Raw genomic sequence first — 12,110 nt, 5'->3', positions numbered from 1 at the left:
TTCCAGTCCTCTTTGAAACAGGGGAGATAAAAAGTTAACTGTAATAAAAAATATACTGAATACCTTACAACATTATTAAAGATTATTCCATTTTTCATACCCAAGTTCCCCTTGATATTTTCTTGATCTAATTATTTAAGAAACACTTGGCTAGAACAAATAAAGACATTTTTAGAGCTGGCACAGTATCAGAAGACATTTAATTTTACATTTTTATTTTCAGAACATGAAAACCCAATTCCTGGCTATGCAACTGTTGGATGATAACCATTAGCCATGGGTACAAGTATCTGAGCAGCCCCACCTCTCAAAAACAAGAACACAATTCTTGCCTTTTGTTGCTATGGGGGAAAAGAAAGCTTCAATGTCCTAATGGAGGCCTACGACAAAAATTCCCTAAAGTATCACATTTTTTAAGGAACTAGATGAGGGGGAGGTTGCAATTTGAGGATAAAGGATATAAAGAAAACAGAAACTGCGACAATCCGCCAATGCACTCATTGTCCGCCTCTTCCCTTGTAAATGTCAGGCTGCGCCCGTGCTCACTCGCACTCTCCCTGGCTCACACTCGGCACAAACGCTATTTCAGCAGAGCATGAACGGAAACATAACTACGGCCACAGATAAGGCTCTATTCTGTTTCAACAATCATTAATGTCATGAGCAAGTTCCTTGTCGAAGGCCACCTTCATTCTCCAAGAGTATGTACTTATGTCAAATAAGACAGAGCCACAGAAGTCCAATTTGGCATGAAGTACTGTGCCCTTGTTATTTAGTGCGCAACAACGGGAAAAGGCCTCTCTGTCACCAATCCAGAAAGCACAGCTTCTCTGTCTGTAGAAATGGCCTGAGGAATATTTTAGGCAATGCCCTCATGACCCTTAGGACAAGGGACATAGGAGTCCCATAGCACAGAGATCTGCATGAGCAGAAAGCATAGAAGATATGACAAGGAAAACAAGGTGGCACCTACTGGCAGGACTGTTAATGCTCCAACTAGGGAGTTGCGTGTTTGCTGCCTGGACGACAGGGAGTCTGAAAAGATTTCTGGGTAGGACTCTGTGCTCCTGAGTAGGTGACACTTGAGAGCCCAGCAGGTGAAAGGTAGGAAGCCTGCACTGTGGCCTGGTGAGGTCAATGGCTGTGGGGATGGGTGTGTCAGGGTGGACTGTGATGGTGATGGAGGTGATGGTGGCGACCCAGCTCAAGTGACCAGTGAGATCTTTCAGGCAGTTCTCGTGGCGCCCATGCACTGAAGGCTGGACAGGGGCAAGCTCCACTAGAGGGGCGCAGGCATCTAGGCAACAAGGAGGAGTGTCCATGAGTGACACTCAGAGATCTGGCATTGAAGGACATCTACAGAGAAAGTCAAAAGTGATTCTGCCCCCAAGTTACTACAAATAAAAGCTCATCTGATGAGGTGCAGGACTTACTTGGACTTCAACTAAGGAAGGTATGGTTTATATATGAGTAACTTCTGCTGTAAAATCTTGAAAACTGGGCTGACCTCAACCCCGGGCTAACTGAGCTGACTCAAGGTATTACAGGCAGTAACCCTGAGTCAGGGGCTGAGAAGTGGAGCCTAATACAAAGAGGGTCTGCCAGGCGAGAGCAACCTCTCAGCACTGGGAATACAAGCTGCACCTACCTGGCAGACGAAGTGGAACTTTGCCCACCTCTGGTCATGAGAGGCGGGCACATAAACCTTCGCTTGGCCACTTGTCTAAAGGGCTGCTTCAAGACTATTTCTTGGCAAAATCCCCAATTCACAGCACGATCCATTTTTTAAAATGAATTTATTTATGCCACACAAAGCTTTACAACAGAGAAGTAGACCTGCAGGGTACCCATCTGGTTTCCCTTTCCCAATTTTTCCATATACTACATAGATTCTCTTCATATTTGTAATCACATTGTGCATACATCCTTCCAGTCAGTGTAGGAGCATCTTCCCATTTTGCTTTCTCTTCCTTCAGATTTTTATTTAATGGAATCACAGAGATTAGGACACATTAATTTGATACATCATAATTTACCTAGTTATTCCTTGGCTATTGGACATTTAGGCTATTATCAATTATTTTTATTTAAAAATAAGACTAACATTAAACTATTCAAGACTAGAACCTATGTTTCTCCTTTAATAAATTCCTGGGGATGAGATGATAGATTAAAAAAATAATAATAATTTCCAAAGCTCATGCTTTTATTTAGTTGAGTCTTTCTTCACATCTTGATATTTAAACCTGGTGCCAGGGATTGAATCCAGGGCCTGGCCCATGTTAGGGAAGCTCTCTACCACTGAGCTACATCCCCAGCCCTTTTAAACATGTTTTATTTTCAGACAGGGTTTCACAAAGTTGCCCAGGCTGGCTTTGAACTTGTGATCCTCCTGCCTCGGCCTCCTGAGCAGCTGGGATTACAGGCGTTGTCACCGTGCCTGAGTGTCTTTACATGTTTTAAGAAGCATGTACGAAGAAGCAGAAAAGGAACATTTTTGGTAACTCAACAGAGACTCCCCCCCCCTCACTGGGGTCAGAGAGAAAAACAGCATGAAAATAAGGATTAAAGGATACTATACTACATCTGATAAGTTTTTGTCTTAATATCCTTTGTCCTAGAACTCTCACCACCTCTATCACTTCCTGCTGTCTAAGCACACATTTTTTACTCATACTATGTTGCCAAAAAAAAAAAAAAAAAATCACGCAAACAACTTTAAAGGGATTATTTTCTAATTCTTAGTTAGAATTAAAGATTTTGTACTGGAACCAAAGTGGAATTTTATATTCTCTTCAAAATACTTTTAATTCTGTGGGTCAATTTAGTTAGTTCTATGTACTCACATTGGGTTTCATGCATCCATATGAAAGCACATTTGCTCTAGCACTTGAAAATCAATTTGTCATTTGGAATAATAAGAGGCCCAGAATAGCCAAAGCAATCCCTAGTGAGAAAAGTAAAGCAGAAAACATAACACCACCAGACTTTAAAGTATATCACAGAGCTATAGTAACAAAAAGAGCATGGTATCGGCACCAAAACAGACATGCAGACCAATGGTACAGAATAGAAGTCACAGAGTGAAATCCACATAAATACAGTTATCTCATACTAGACAAAGGTGCCATAAACATAAGTTGGAGAAAAGATAGCCTATTCAACAAATGGTGCTGGGAAAACTGGAAATCCACATGAAATGAAATTTAATGAAATTAAAGCCCCTATCTCTCCCCTTCCACAAAACTCAACTCAAAGTGGATCAAGAGCCTAGGCATTAGACCAGATATTCTGCACTTACTAGGCCCAAATCTCCATGATGTCAGCTTAGGAACTGAATTCTCCAACAAGACTCCTAGAGCACAAGAAGTAAAATCAAGAATCAATAAACGGGATGGTATCAAACTAAAAAGTTTCTTCACAGCAAAGAAAACAATAATATGAAGAGAGAGCCTACAGAATGGGAGAAAATCTTTGCCATCTGCACCTCAGATAGAGCATTAATCTCCAGGATATACAAAGAACTCAAAAAACTTAACACCAAAAAAACATATACAGACACTTCACAGAAGAAGAAATATGATCAGTCAACAAATATATAAAAAAATTCAACATCTCTAGCAATTAGAGAAATGCAAACTAGTGTTGGCAAGGATGTGGGGACTGCATTTTGCTGGTGGAACTGCAAACTGGTGCAATCACTATGGAAAGCAATATGAGACTCCTCAGAAAACTTGGAATGGAACCACCATTTAACCTAGTAATTCCATTCCTCGGTAAATAGCCAAAGGACTTAAAATCAGCATACTATAGTGAAGCGGCTACATCAATGTTTATAGTAGCTCAATTCACAATAGCTAAACTATGGGACCAATGTAGGTGCCCTTCAACAGATGAATGAATAAAGAAAATGTGGTATATACACACAATGGAATATTACTCAGCCATAAAGAAGAATGAAATTATGGCATTTGCCAGTAAATGGATAGAACTGTAGATTATCATGTTAAATGAAATAAGCCAATCCCCAAAAAACAAAGGCTGGATGTTCTTTCTGATATGCAGATGCTAGTACACAATAAGGGGGAAAGAATAGAAGTTCATTTGATTAGACAAAGAGGAATGAAGAGAGGGGATGGGAATGGGAATAGGAAAGAGAGTAGAATTAATCAGACATAACTTTCCTATTCTTATATTTGAATACTCAACCAGTATAACTCCACATCAAGAACAACCACAAGAATGGAAAGTTATACTCCACGTATGTATAATATGTTAAAATACATTGCACTGTCATACGTAGCTGAAAAAAACAAATAAATAATTTTTAAAACAGAAAATCAATTTGGGCTGGGGTTGTGGCTCAGTAGTAGAGCACTTGCCTAGCATGTGGTGAGGCACTGGGTTTGATCCCACACACTACATAAAAATAAAACAAATAAAATAAAGGTATTGTGTTCATCTACAATTAAAAAATATTTTTTAAAAAAGAAGATCAGGGGCTGGGGATGTGGCTCAGGTGGTAGCGTGCTCACCTAGCATGCGTGAGGCACTGGGTTTGATTCTCAGCACCACATAAAAATAAAATAAAGATATTGTGTCCACCTAAAAAAATAAATAAAAAATAAATATTTTTTAAAAAAGAAAATCAATTTAAAGACTTAAATTGAAGTAAATTATCAATTTCTATTGCTGAATTGTTCAAACTGATAGAACATTTTAACTTTGGTTTAAAATTGCCAATACGAAAAAACAGAAGTCTTATTTTTGGATAAACAGAACTAGCAAGACTATTTTAATTCCCATTTCATGTTTTACATAATGTGGCAATACTTTAGTGTGACAGTAATTTTAAGGAGGGTCATGCTTTCCACAGACAATAGGTAAAGAACTTTTTCATAAAGGCCACAGAGAGTCTTCAGAACATTACCTCAACAAACCCTTATCATCTTTCTTTTCCTCTCTTCTGTTTCCATGGTCAAATTTATTTGCAGGTCACAAGAACCAACACTGCTGTTGTTTTCTCACTTACCTGCTAACAACTGATCTATTTTTTCCCTTCTTTGACAATGCATTTTTCTAAATAAGTACATATGAAAGAGGTGTTCAGTTTTCTTCATTTCATGAATATAAAATCATAGGGAATTATGCCTCAATTCTTATCTTGCTCTTCTCCCTACTTTCAAATATACTGTCTCTAGGGGAAAAGTATGTTCTAAGAGAAAGCAGAAATCCATGTGGCAGATCAGTCCTGTACTCCTGGCCACCAAAATCACCACTGCATAAGAAGCATAAAAATGATGAGTGCCATGCTATGGTCTCTAGACTGAACATGGTTGTGACCACTGGCTTTCATAGCCATGCAACCAGACAGAACCAAATCTAGAATAATATATAAGGAACCAAATGAGATATTGGTCACTGTAAATGCAAAGGAACCTACACTTGGGATAAGCACAATAAAAACATAAACCTGCTAAACAGTACCAATGAGTACTCAGTCTTTTCCTCTTCAATTTCTATACAATAGGCGGCTCAAATACTGAACATCAAGAATCAAGAATTGGTCATTCATTTCATTCTATACTCAAGATTTGGCAGGGGCTATTTCTCCCTATTCAAACAACCTTATATAACGACAGACCCAGGAATGTGTGGGAGATGGAGGTCCCTAGGTCCATAAATGAGTCACTTCCAGGAATTTGGCTATAATGATGACTTCCCAGCCTTGTGCTTTCCCTTTTGTGACAGGAAGTTCATTTTTCACACGGCAACTAGCTGTTCAATGTTTGCTCAAAATTTTTCTAATATTGAGGGGCTGGAGTTGTAGTTCAGTAGTTGAGCACTTATCTCAATGTGAGAGACATTGTGTTCGATTCTCAGCTCCACATAAATAAATAAATAAAAATACTGTGTCCATCTACAACTAAAAAATCATATTTTAAAAATTTCTACTATTGAGCTGGGGTCATGGCTCGGTGGTAGACTGCTGGCCTAGTATGTGCGAGGCGCTGGGTTCGATCCTCAATACCACATAAAAATAAATAAATAAATAAAATAAAAAGGTATTGTATCCAACTACAACAACAACAAAAAAAGCTTTAAAAAAATTCTACTATTGAGTCTAAATCCACTTCTCAATTAAAATTGGTTCTATACCTTTCCTCCAAATTAAGAAATAAAATTATATGATAAAATAAAACAAGCATTTCTTTGATTTGCAAGGTTTTCAGATATCTGAAGACAGAACTTCTACAAGACTTTCCTTATTTGGACTAAATCTGCTTTTAATGTTGTTCTAGTATGTGGCATTAGAAACAGATCTCAATATAACTCATCTTCTTAGTGCTTCTCTTCCCAACATGGAAGATCCTCTAAATAAAATGCTGACTGCCATACCATTTTCATTTGTCCCCTGTCCCATCCTCAACCTGGTCAGCTCTGTCTCTGGACTCTGCCCACCTATGTGGTGGCCCACTCACCCTAACTGTATTCTAATATCTCATGCAAGATCATCCCACCATTCAGGAGCCCTCCTACCCTGACCTGAGTCCTGACACCCCGGGCTAGGCCAACCTCCCATTCAGACCTCAGACTTACATCTCAGCATTGCTGGGCTGCCCCACACGAATTCCCCTTTCACCCTTTGTGGCCTAGTATGACAGCCTCACCCCCTACACTGGTGTATATGCCAACCTTGCTGGGCCCCATTAAGAGGCTCTTGGAATTATTCAGGTAGGAAGGGAAAAAAAAAGAAGAGGAAGTTCCCCCTTTTCCTTCTTTCTCTTCATTAACTGCAACAAAATATAGATTAACAAAATTTACCATTTTAACCATTTTTAGGCATACAGTTCTCTGGTATGAAGTACATTCACATTGTTGTGCACTATCACCAATATTCATCTCCAGAATTCTTTCCCTTTTCCCGAACTGAAACTCTACACCCATTACAGGACAGCTCTGCATTGTCCCCCACTCCTACCCCCTTGTCCCTGGCAACCACCATTCTACTTTCTGTCTCCATCAATCTGATGATTTAGATGCCTTCCCTGAGCTGACTCGACATTTTTAGTGATTGGCTTATTTCACTTGACATAAGGCCCTCAAGGTTCACTCCTGTTGCAACATGTGTCAGAATCTCCTTCCTTTTAAAGGCTTCCTTTTCATTACAGATATACATCACATTGTACTTATTTTTTTTAATCTATTGGTAGATAGTTAAGTTGCTTCTACTTTTTGGCTGTTATAAATAATACTGTTGTGATCATGGGTATACAAATATCTGTTTTGGTCTCTTTTGAGTATATAGCTAGAAGTTAAATTACTGGATCATATGGTCATTCTATTTTTAAGTTTTTAAAGAACTGCCATATTGTTTTTCAGAGCAGCTGTACCATTTTATATTCTCACCAACATGCAAGAGCTCCCATTTCTCCACATCCTTAACAAAACTTATTATTTTGGATATATTTGTATGTATGTGTATGTACATATATATGTCTATATACACTCATACATATGTGTGTATACGTGTGTGTATGTGTGTGTGTGTGTGTGTGTGTGTGTGTGTGTGTGTATGGTATTTTCCAATGAGCATATAGTAGTATCTAATTCTGGTTTTCATCTCCATTTCCTTAATGGCCAATAATATTGAGCATATTTTCATGTGTTTATCTGGCCACCTGTATATATGATTTTAGAGAAATGTCTTTTGAATCCTTTGCCCATCTTTGTTTGATTGGTTTTTGGTACCAGGGATTAAAGGGGTGCTTAACTACTGAGCAACCTCCCAGGCATGCATTTATTTATTTATTTTATTTATTTATTTATTTATTTATTTATTTATTTTTGAGGCAGGGTCTCACTAAGTTACCCAGGCTTCTAAGTTGCTGAGGTGGCTTTGAACTTGTGGTCCTTCTGCCTCAGCCTCCTGAGGGGCTGGGATGACAGGTGTGCTCCACTGTGCCCAGCGTTTGTTTGTGTTTTGGTTGTTGGGTTTTGGATGCTCTTTATGTATTCTGGATATGTGATTTGCAAATAATTTCTCCCATTCTGTAGGCTGCCTTGTAATTCTACTGATAATATCCTTTGATGCACATGAATTTTTAATTCTGATAAAGTCCAATTTATCTATTTTTTTCTTTGTTGTCTGTGTTTTTGGTGTCATACCTGAGAAAACACTGCCAAATCCAACATCATGAAGCTTTATCCCTAGGTTTTCTTCTAAGACTTTTAGACTTTTAGCTGTTTAGGAGTTTGATCCATGTTGACATTTGTAAATAGTATAAGGTAAGGGTCTAGCTTCCTTCTTTTCCATATGAATATCTAGTTTTCCCAACACCATTTGTTGAAAATACAGTCCTTTTCCCACTGAGTGGTCTTTTTTTTTTTTTTTTTTTTTTTTAAAGAGAGAGTGAGAGAGAGAGAGGGGGACAGAGAGAGAGAATTTTAACATTTATTTATTTATTTATTTTCTTAGTTCTTGGCGGACACAACATCTTTGTTGGTATGTGGTGCTGCTGAGGATCGAACCCGGGCCGCACGCATGCTAGGCGAGCGCGCTACCGCTTGAGCCACATCCCCAGCCCCCCACTGAGTGGTCTTGATTCCCTTCTTGAAGACCACTTGACCATATATGTGAGGGCTTATTTCTGGGCTCTCTATTCTATTCCCCTGGTCTGTGTTTGTCTTATGCCATTGCTATATTGTTTTGATCAACATGGTTTGTAGGAAGTTTTGAAATCAGAAAATAAATCCTCTAACTTTGTTCAATATATTAGAAGATTATTTTGGCTATTTGGAAATCCTCTGAGATTCTTCTGAATTTTGGGATGGATTATTTTCTATTTCTGCATAAACCATTGTAACAGTTTTAACTTGGATTACAATGGATCTGTAGTTCATGTTAGGTTGTGCTGGCATCTCAACAATAACAAGTCTTCTAATCCATGAACAAAGGACATCTTGCATTTACTTAGATCTTTAATTTTCTTTACTAATCTTTTTTACTGCACTGCAGCAAGTTGAGAATACTTGGGTCTAAACTGCTCTCACTCTACCTTGTTTATAGAGATCACAAGTTCCACACTCAGGAAAGTCATGAAGACCAGAAGCTTCTGCCCCTACTCAGTTTGCAAGGCAGGGAAATTACTCAGAGAAGCCGGCCACTGTTCTGCCCCAAGCCCTAGAGCCATGGCCCAGAGATTCTGTAGAGAGGGAGAAGGTCTTTAAATTCTGAAGCTCTCCCCCAAAACTATCTGTATCTGGAACAAAACCTACGGATGCTTTCAAAAGCAATGGAGGCTTTGGTGTTAAGCAATTTAGAGGAGATTGGTGGCTCCAATCTCCTCTAAATTGCTTAACACCAAATCTGATATACAGTTTCTCTTATTGCTCAGGTATATCAGCTAGTCTACCAGAGACAACCAGAGAAAGAGATAACTAAGAAGTACTCTGGTGGAGTAAAAACAAACCTCAGAGTGACCTCAAAAACTACCACTGCTCAAACTTAATTAGATCAGACTGTGGAGCAATAGATGTTCCAAGGCTTTGTCAAACAACAGAGTAATCAGAGGGCAATTAGTGGAACCAGCAAGCTGGTGTGCTAACAATTGAGGGTTAGGGGTTAGGGTTAATAGTAAGATTTGTGAAAGAGAAAAAGAGCCCTGATAGATTCATTGATATCTCAAGGTGACTGTTTGCCTAGCGGCAGATCATATCCTCTGAGGAGTCACATCAAAGGCCTTAAACTATGGAGAAAACAGACTTCACTAAAATGGTCATCTTTAAACAAAGCAACAAGTAAACAACAATAAAAACAAGCCAAACATCTAAAATTTCCAGTTTCAACAACAATTGGGAGATGGAAAGAAATAGGGGTCAATAGGAACTATCTGTGAGAGAGCTCAGACATATGATATGCCAAAGATTTCAAAGCAGCCTTTAATTAGTGCATTATATTTGAAGACCTAAAGGAAATAATGCCTAAAAAAGTAAAGGAAGCTTGGTATAAACCCCCAAGGTACTAAAAATCAGCACATTATATTGATTCATGTATAACAACATTTATAGCAGTGCAATTTGGAACAGCCAAGTTATGGACCAGCCTAGGTACCTATCAACAGACAAATAGACAAAGAAAATGTGGTATATGTACACAATGGGGTTCTACTCAGTCATAAAGAAGAATGGAATTATGTCATTTGCTGGTAAATGGGTAGAAATGGAGAATGTCAAGTAAAATAAATCAGACCCAGAAAGTCAAAGGTTGAAAGTTTTCTCTCATATGTGGAAGCTAGAGAGAAAACAAGAAAAGGAATGTTTAAAAAGGGTAAATCTCATGAAAAGAGAAAGGCAATCAACAGAGAAAAGGAAGGGGATCAAGAGGGAGGGAGGAGGCCATGGGAAAGTACTGGGGAATGAAATCTACCAAATGATGCTGTGTCCATATGCGAATATACTATAATGAATCACAATTACATATAAATATAATGCACTAATTAAAATAACAATGACAATAATAGTAGGGAGACCAGTAGAGTAGAGCAAACAGATCAGGGAGAGGGAAGAGGAGAGGGAAAGGGAACAAACTGGGAAATGAAACTGATTAAATTATGTGTACATTCAAATATGGCAAAATGAATCCCATTATTATGTATAATTAGAATGTAACAATAAAAATTAACTAAATTAAAAGAAATACCAAGTTAAAAAAAAGTAAAGGGGCCTGGGATTACAGCTCAGTGGAAGAGTGCTTGCCTAGCATGTGTGAGGCACTGGGTTTGATTCCCAGCATCACATACAAATAAATAAAATAAAGGTCCAGCAACAACTAAAAGATAAAAAAAAAAAAAGTAAATGAAGCTATGATGACATTTTCTCTTCAGATTGATTATCAATAAAGAAATATCATTTTTTAAAAGCAAGTGGCAATTCAAAAATAAATAAAACGGAAAGTACAAAAATAATGAAAAATTCACTCAAGAGCAGATTTGAAGCTTCAGGATGAATTGGAGAACTTGAAGATACATTGAAGAAGTTCAACCAGCTCTCTGCAGGATAATACAAAGATATACAACAGGAAACACCATGGTAAAAAATAAAATAGTGAAAATGCTCCAAAATGAGAGAAAAGGACAAGATTAACAGTTATTTATCATCAGGAACAATGGAGATCAAAAAGCAGAGGGATGACATATGCAAAGTGCTGAAAATAAACCCTCTCAACCAAGACTCTTTCCCTTTCCCCCTCCAGTGCTAGTCTTTGACTGAGGGATACCCTACCTCTGAGCTACATCCCCAGCCCTTTTTATATGTTATTTTTGAGACAGGGTCTTGCTAAGTTGCCCAGACTGGCCTCAAACTCATGATTCTCCTGCCTCCGCCTCCCGCACTGCTGAGATTACAGGCACGCATCACTGTGTCCAGCTCAACCAAGAATCTCTTACCCCACAAGATTATCTTTCAAAAATGAAGAGAAATTAAAGGCATTTCCAGGTAAACAAGAAACAGAATTTGTTGCCAGAAAACCCACCTTACAAGAAATACTAAAGGAACTTCTTCAGGTTGAAAGCCACGTTACCCACGACAATGAGATGACTGCATGTAACAGGAAGGATGCCCATAAATTACTAAGGAGTATAACATAAAAGACAGTAATTACATGAGACAGTATAAATGTTTATTTCTTCTCTTTTCTTCCTTTAGGTGATTTTAAAAAATATGCATGTATAAAATAATAAGAGTGTAATTGCACTGTTGGATCTGTAACAAAACAGAAGCATAATCTATATAACAAACATAAAGGAAATAGGTGGAAGTAGAGTTGTACTGAAGCAACAAAGTAAGAACAATAACTCAAAACTCAAAAGAACAAATATAGGTTAAGTTCACGCCTATGGATGCTTTCAAAAACAATGGAGGCTTTGGTGTTAAGCAATTTAGAGGAGATTGGTGGCTACCTGAGCAATGAGAGAAACTGTACATCAGCTAGTCTACCAGAGAGAAACAGAGAAAGAGATAACTAAGAAGTACTCTGGTGGAGTAAGAACAAACCTCAGAGTGACCTCAAAGACTACCACTGGTAGTCTAGCTGATGTACAAATGAAGAA

The sequence above is a fragment of the Urocitellus parryii genome, chromosome 13 (assembly GCF_045843805.1).
Source record: "Urocitellus parryii isolate mUroPar1 chromosome 13, mUroPar1.hap1, whole genome shotgun sequence".
Classification (NCBI taxonomy): domain Eukaryota; kingdom Metazoa; phylum Chordata; class Mammalia; order Rodentia; family Sciuridae; genus Urocitellus; species Urocitellus parryii.
Note: the sequence above shows the minus strand (reverse complement) of the source record.